Here is an 8,545-nt window from a genome sequence, read left to right on the forward strand (position 1 = left end):
CCTGTCCATTCTGCAATGTTTTCCTGTCCATTCTGCAATGTCTTCCTGTCCATTCTGCAATGCCTTCCTGTCCATTCTGCAATGTCTTCCTGTCCATTCTGCAACGTCTTCCTGTCCATTCTGCAAATGTCTTCCTGTCCATTCTGCAATGCCTTCCTGTCCATTCTGCAATGTCTTCCTGTCCATTCTGCAACGTCTTCCTGTCCATTCTGCAAATGTCTTCCTGTCCATTCTGCAATGTCTTCCTGTCCATTCTGCAATGTTTTCCTGTCCATTCTGCAATGTCTTCCTGTCCATTCTGCAATACCTTCCTGTCCATTCTGCAATGTCTTCCTGTCCATTCTGCAAATGTCTTCCTGTCCATTCTGCAAATGCCTTCCTGTCCATTCTGCAAATGTCTTCCTGTCCATTCTGCAACGTCTTCCTGTCCACTCTGCAAATATCTTCCTCTGCAAATGTCTTCCTGTCCATTCTGCAAATGTCTTCCTGTCCATTCTGCAAATGCCTTCCTGTCCATTCTGCAATGTCTTCCTGTCCATTCTGCAAATGTCTTCCTGTCCATTCTGCAATGTCTTCCCGTCCATTCTACAAATGCCTTCCTGTCCATTCTGCATATGTCTTCCTGTCCATTCTGCAATGTTTTCGGTCCATCGTTTTTACCGTCTCCCCATTCTGTCTCGCTCCTTGGAGGGCTGTTTCAGCAAGGCTACTAGATCTTGTCACGTGGCCATACGCATCAACGTAGTTTTCTTTTCTTAATGAACAGATATCATCAGATTGGCAATGTGATCAGTGTATCTGGTGTTAGGATCTTGTGATAACACTCCGTCTTCAGCGGAGTAAATCCAGTATTCGTGTTGAACAAACTAAGCAGGCAGAGCTGCTGAAAAGGAAGCTAAGAAATTTACAGATAGTATTTCTGTGCTTTGTCAGAAGTACACGTAATAGCCCACTAGTGTACATACGAGTGAACGTGGGAGTTCCAGTCCACGAACGCAGAAGAAGAAATGCATTATCAGTTGTTTTTCTTGTTGATTTAGTGACTTCCCTTTTACGAAATCCAGTAGTAATTTTTCCTTTGTATTTCTGCTTGTTCCAGTGTATTTTTATTTCAATGTATTTCTACTTATTTCAATGTATTTCTACTTATTTCAAACGCTCATCTGTGATTCCACCCACCATCTCCTGTTTTCCGCACACTGCCCATACACCCCCGGCCCCGATTCTCCCCTCCATCTATATTTATCTATGTTTGGAATGATAACAATCAATGTGAAGATTTATAAACTGACAAGATATCTACAATCGCCATGCAGTAAGTGCGACCAGACATTGTCCAAACTTCCTGCTGTGTCGTGTCAACAGTACAAGGCACGTTCAACCAGCTTGCTCTCAATGTAGTAAAGCCACGTTCCTGGTATCCCCCCCCCCCACCCCACCCCAAACCCCCCACACCCACACCCACACCCCTCTCTAATCCGAGTACTTCCGCCAACGCGCACGCAGTTGGTCGTTCGAAGCAGGGACTTTTTTCCCCCCTGCCCTTCCATGTGACTTCAACTGACGACGTGAACTGGCCACTCCACAAAACGAGTGGCAGTTGAACAGCGGCGGAATCCGGAAGAACAGTGAACCAAGTGCCCACCGATCTAGCTTGTTTTATGGACACGAGAGTCAGGGCCAGTTCAGTGATAAGAATCGACTGTGTACAAAAGTCGTTACACGGTTTTCATGTGTGTGTTTTTTTCTGTTTTCTTTCCTGTGCTTGTTTAGTTTGTTCGGTACAGTTTTAAACGGGTATAGGATCAATGATGTCGAGTCAGTGGTTAGATAGCTTATCAAAAGAATTGTATAATGGGACAGCAGCTATATTTTGCAAGTTACTGAATGGGAAGATAGACAGACAGACAAACAGCCAGATAGACAGACAGGCAGATAGACATAGATATAAATACCCTGTGCATGCCAGTTCGCTATTTATTTTGTTATTATTGTTATTGTTATTATTATTATCATTATTATGAGCATTTACGCCTAATCTTGAAAGTAAGTCCTAGGCGTTTACAAATAGAACACATCTGTAAATATCAAAAAGGAAAAATTGAACACAAATATCAAATATCATTATCCCCCTCCCCCCAACACCCCCCCCCCCCCCTCCCCCCACACACACACATACACACACATACACACAATACACACAAGCACACGCGCACACACACACACACACACACACACATAAGTCATAGGATACAATCGTAAATAGTACACAATCAAAAATACTACCAACAAATTCTGAAACTATCAAAACTTCCTCACTCACAAACAGTCATTTTAGTTCATACTGGAAAGGGATGAGCTGCTGAGAATATAATCAGGAGAGTAAAACGTGGGTCTTCAGACTGGATTTGAAAGAGTGCAGTGAAGATGAGTGACGGAGAGGCTGAGGAAGTCGATTCTAAAGAAAGGGGGCTTGGAATGAACAACTGCGTTGGCCATACATTTTGGTTCGAGCTTGGGGGATCCTAATCATACGGGTGTCAGAAGCAGAGCGGAGTTGGCGTGAGGGTATGTAAGGATGAATGAGATCAGAAAGATTCTGTGGACCAGAAGCCTCAATGGACTTGAAACAAAGAGAGACGACTTTGTCAATAATTCTTTCTTGTACTGGGAGCCAGTGTAAAGCATGAAGAAGAGGAGAGACGTGATCAAATTTTCAGGAACAAAAGACAAGACGAGCAGCATAGTTCTGGACTTTCTGAAGCCCAGCAGTGAGCTAGGTGGGTGAACCAACAAGTAGGGAATTACAAATAGGAAAAACAAATAAAACTGCACGCAGGAAAAAATACAAAAAAAAGGGGGTGGCGCTGTAGTGTAGCGACGCGCTCTCCCTGGGGAGAGCAGCCCTAATTTCACACAGAGAAATCTGATGTGATAAAAGAAAAAGAAATACAAATAATCCAGGCAGGACAGCACAAAGACACAGAAGAGAGTTTTGGTTGCATCTTCAGTCAGGAGATGACGAATGGATGCAATTCTGCGAATTTCAAAGAAACACAGTTTGCATACATTTGCAACATGCTGCTGATAGGAAAGAGACTGGTCGAGTGTCACACCAAGATTACGGACGGAAGAGGAAAGATATAATATGATGTAATGTACATATAATGTATTTATTTATTTATTTATATGTACATATCATATCATATATCATCATCGTCGTCGTAGTAGCAGCAGCAGTAGTAGTAGTAATAGTAGTAGCAGTACTGAGAAGAAGAAGAATTAAAAGCACTTGAAATGACATTTGTGCTATTGAGACTTTAATCTACGTTTTTTGGTTTTGGTTGTTGTTGTTTTTGTTTTGTTTTTTGTTTTGTTTTTTGTTTTGTTTTTGTTTATTTTTTCTTGCTCTTTATTCATCTATCTGTCATGTATTCATTTATTTACTTATTACCTTCATCCTTTTCGCCCTCCTCCTCCTTATGTTGTTGATGTCCGAGTCGTTGTTTGGTCGTTTGGATGTTAATCCTCCTGGTCGTACAAAAATCAAACAGACGTAGCATCACATTCAACGTACACTCCAATTAAAGGTTGAAGGTCAGATGTCCATGTTTATAAAGCACATAGTCCTATATTCATGGTAATAGGTGCAGCGACACAAAATCCCCAGTGAAGAAAACATGTGTAAGTTTCAGTTTCAGTTTCAGTAGCTCAAGGAGGCGTCACTGCGTTCGGACAAAACCATATACGCTACACCACATCTGCCAAGCAGATGTGTGTAAGCACCAAAAGAAAAAGAAGAGAGAGAAAAAAAAGTTTTTAAAGGTTCTCTTCCATGTCCTGCGTGCAGCTGATCGAGGTGTCAAAAGAGATAGATAGATAGATAGATAGATAGATAGATAGATAGATAGATAGATAGATGCATACATACAGACAGACAGACAGACAAATAGATTCATTCATACATACAGACAGACAGACAGACAGACAGACTCATACATACATACATACATACATACATACATACATACATACATACATACATACAGATAGACAGACTGATACATACATACATACATACATATAGACAGATAGAGTCGTACATACAGACAGACAGACAAACAGATTCATACATACATACAGATAGACAGACATACTCATACATACATGCATACAGATAGACTCATACATGCAGACAGACACTTACAGACTCAGACAGAGACAGACAGACTCATACACAGACAGACAGGTAGATAGATAGGTTCTGATATATAGATAGATTAGATAGATAGGTTCTGTTCAGTTTGCATCAGGAAATAGCGGTACGACGCACTGATGCATAAGTAATGTGATCTCTGAAAAGTTTCAGGTCCCTTTGCCTTTCGTGGCTATCGAGGCAGTGAACTGACATGTATGTACTGTGTCTCGGGCTCGGTAGGCCAATAGAAAGTGGGGCCCAATCACCCATCTCTTTCCTCTGCTTTCACCTTCACCAACTGAATTCAGGTCACCCATTGAAACCGGAGTGAAGCGCCTTTCGAGAGTTCACAACACCATGCCAACCTCTGATCACCGTAACTGCACGGTCAACACTGAAATCCAACACCTTATCAATTCTGCTACGGCGCCATTTGCATGCGTATCAGTAGTATATTTATAGGGTCTTTACTGAGTAATATTTAGAACTTAATTGTGGGTTTTGTTTTAATTAATTAAATCAATTTCCCACGATAAATTCATGTGTATGTGCATGGTTTGCTGAAAGCCTTCATCATAATCCCGCTTAGTGTTCGGTAATAACCACGTCAGTGGAAAGCGACATTCCTAAATTTTATATAGTTGGCCTTCCTTTCATTGTCTGTCTTCATGATGCTTTTTGTGTGAGTGTGTGCTTTTTCTTCTTCTTCTTCTTCTTCTTTCAGCTGCTTTGTTGTTCTTGTCGCTGCTGGTGTTGCTGCTGCAGTGTGTTTTTTGTTGATATTTTTGTGACGGTAGTCATATCCACCAAATGCGGTACGGTGCACAAGGTATAAGCGTGGCTGAAGGCAGTGGTGACACGGATCTAGAACACTTCCCAGCTGCTGGCAGGAAACAGCACAGAAAATGGACATTAGAGGAAGTGTCTGGGTTTGTTCCAATGCACCTTTCATTTACCTGTGTGCTAGCTGAATCGGTAGCGTAAGCAGCACGACGAAGTTGTGTACGGAGAGAGTTACCATTCCTTACTATTTGGGCTTTGCTTAGCCAGGAAACTGCCGCGGACGGTGCGTGTGTGTGCTGCGGTCACTGTTGAGACAACGGTATGCTGACGAGGGGTTCCTTCAGCTGATGTCAGCAGTGGTTGCTTTAATTCATTTCATCCCATGCATGAAATAGAATCACTATCATCATCATCATCATCATCATCATCATCATCATATTCTTCTTTTTCTTCTTCTTTTTCTACCTCTTAGTAGTAGTAGTAGCAGTATCGTTTTCATAATCAACAGTAGCAGCAGTGCTGGTGGTAGTGGTGGTGTCAGTTCAGTTCGGTCACGGTGTGCATGGCCACTATGCACATCATAGTTCTTCAAGTCACAACAACTGAGGCCCAACGGGGTGCAATGGAGGGGAGTGGTTGGGGGAGGGGGGGGCTTGGGGGGGACTGGGGCCGGAGGGTTGGATGAAGTGGAGTGGGGGAGGTGGGGCCGGTTGAGCGGCAAAGCCAACTGGCGCCAAGCAGGGAGAGTAGAGAGTCAGATTAGCATACAATGGAGGTCACGTGGTCAGGATGTGGCGCGAGCCACTTGGAGCACGGGCCGGCTACAGTGCAGGTGTACTGTTCGTGTTCAGACATGAGCCTCGTTTTGGCTCTATCGCGAAGTCAACATGTAAATTGATTGACTGATTGGTTTAAAGCCCGCTAATCTCTTTCACAGTTTTTCGTTGTCACTCCCTTAGCTACATGATATCTCGGCCTGTCAGTTGTCACGTGCTCACTGACGTGGCCTACTCCATCCTCTTTGCACCTCCTATTTTTAGATCAGTGGTGGAATCCAAACTCGGCTGGAAGACTCAGTGACACGTGGACACCACACGTAAGCTTGCATACCACATGTAAGACTGCACTGGCTCTTAGTGCTGCCACCTTTGGGACTAGTTGGCCTTAGGAACCATCCCAATGCCGCCGACCGCTTGTCCTAAAGCCAGCTTGGCCGGCCGAGAGTATGGGGATGTAACTCTGGCAAGACTGTCTCCACGAAAATCAAATTTTTGCCCAGACAGTTGGGACAGCAGATGCCACCTTGATCCGTTGTTCTGATGGCCATAGTCCGGCGGGCACTACTATCATCCGTAAAACTGGTAGGCTTACAAGCCGACTAATCATTATAATAATGTCACATGGATTCCGATAATATGTGTGAATGAGTAGTTATGAAACTATTTCGATGCAAACTATACTGTGCAAGCATTATACTACCGCCGCAATGAAATCAATGTGTGAATGAATATTTATTGTTCTGGCCATTATTATTTTGATGTGCAATCATCAATATTAAGACTGACTGAGCAACTTATAGAATGTTGTAACTTCCCAGTATACAAATTTATGATTATTTGTATCCGTAATGGCTGTTGTATGAATTTTTAAAAGTACTTATACATCAGGGGTTTTTTTAGGATCACACGGTGCCCATCCTTTGTGTGTGTGTGTGTGTGTGTGTGTGTGTGTGTGTGTGTGTGTGTGTGTGTGTAACTGTGTAGTTTGTAACTTAGGGGCTGCATGAGGAAATAAACATTCCCGGCAACAGCGTCCAAAGTTGTTGAGAGTCCTCAGTGCTCAGTGACTGAGGTGACAAGTACTGGATGGGTTGAGATGAAACCGCGTGTACAGCGGGCGGTATCAGGCGTCTTCTTTCTGTCCCACAGTCAGTTGCTTTCGGTTTGTGTTTCAGTGGAGAGCTAAGAAGCTTATTTCAAGTAATCACTTTTTCCTTCTGTGATCTTTCACTTCAGTATTGGAGGTGCATTTACGCATCTCTTTATCTTTGTTTATTTATTTCATTTCTTTTTATAGTTAATGTACACGGCAAATCCGTGTAGGATGGGCCCCCAAGGCGGGCCTCACAACCCCGGCACAACATGGGATGCAACGTCAAACATCAGTCATCTCCCTATTTACTTCTTCTTCTTGTTTGTTGTTGTTGTTTTCAGTACAGTGGTGTAGCGTATATGGATCACTCCGCACGCTTTGACACCTCAATCCTTGAAACTGAAAATGAAGCTACCAGAGACGATTAAAACTGAAGAATTTAGTCTTTCTTCTTCTTCTTCTTCTTCTTCTGAGGTCACGCCGATAACTCAATAATGAGTAGCGCTGTTTTCACGATCGGTGACTTAATTCCCTTGCCTCAGTAATCAGTTGTCGTGCATAGCAACGACTGATGGAGCGAATGGCTGTCCATTGAGCCGTCACTGAGTTCTGAATGGGACTTTGTTCTGAGTCGGGTCCTGTCATCTGATTGTATCAGTAGCCGATGGCCTTTCAATTTACATTTCTTATTTTACTAGATCGATGTAAATTATTTGTCTCGTGTTTATATTTCTTGTTATCATTACAACTATACTAGTGTTTCTGTGTCATAATTTATTTATTCATTAATTTCTTTAGTTTACTACATTTACTACTTATGTTTTTGTTTGTCCGAGTTTATTAATGCGTTTATTTATTTTCGGTTTAACTTCCTCAGTTTTTTTCTTCAAGTTCATATAGTAAGTATGTTTGTAGACTCTCAACTGAAGCCTGACCATCGCCGGCACTAACTTGGGTTTAAGAGCAGGTCAGTCAGGCAACTCATTGCAGTGGTCAGTGTTTTTGTTGTTTAGTGTTGTTTTTCAGTTGTTGTTTTGTTTTTGTTTGTTAGTTTGTTTTTGTTTGTTTGTTGTTGTTGTTTTTGTTTGTTTTGTTTTGTTTTTTTTTTGGGGGGGGTTCATTGTTTGTTTGTTTTTTGTTTTGTTTTCAAACAGATGTTCGCCGTGCGGCGATCCCCACGTTTTATCATCTCCTTGAACTGAAACTGAAACATTTTTAGTGTATAAGTTTGCCGGCTAACGGCGACTAGGATCGCATCAGTGGAATAAACGCGACGACAACCGGGCTCGACCGGCCGCTTTCAGTTATAGTAGGCATATAATTAAACGGACCCTCTAAGCATGGTATACTGACTGTTGCAAATAAAGGATCCCATACAATGCAAAGCAGCGATCTTCTGACGGCACTGACCGAGTGAATGTCAGCCGTGATTTCTCAGGCTGGCCCGGGTATAATTATCAGTTTTTCGTCCCCGGATAAAGAACTAAATTCCGATCACTGTGAGGGACTTCGCAAATATACTGACATAATATGCTTCCATAATATGTTATGTAGCAGCGGTTTCAAGTTGGATTACGGTTCAAAGGGACAAACTCAATCACTGTATAGTCTCAGTTGACGTGCCCACGCACGCGCACTGCACACCGCACACACACACTCTCTCTCTCTCTCTCATAATGATCTTTGATCAGT

Source organism: Babylonia areolata, chromosome 29 (genome assembly GCF_041734735.1).
Source record: "Babylonia areolata isolate BAREFJ2019XMU chromosome 29, ASM4173473v1, whole genome shotgun sequence".
Taxonomy (NCBI): domain Eukaryota; kingdom Metazoa; phylum Mollusca; class Gastropoda; order Neogastropoda; family Buccinidae; genus Babylonia; species Babylonia areolata.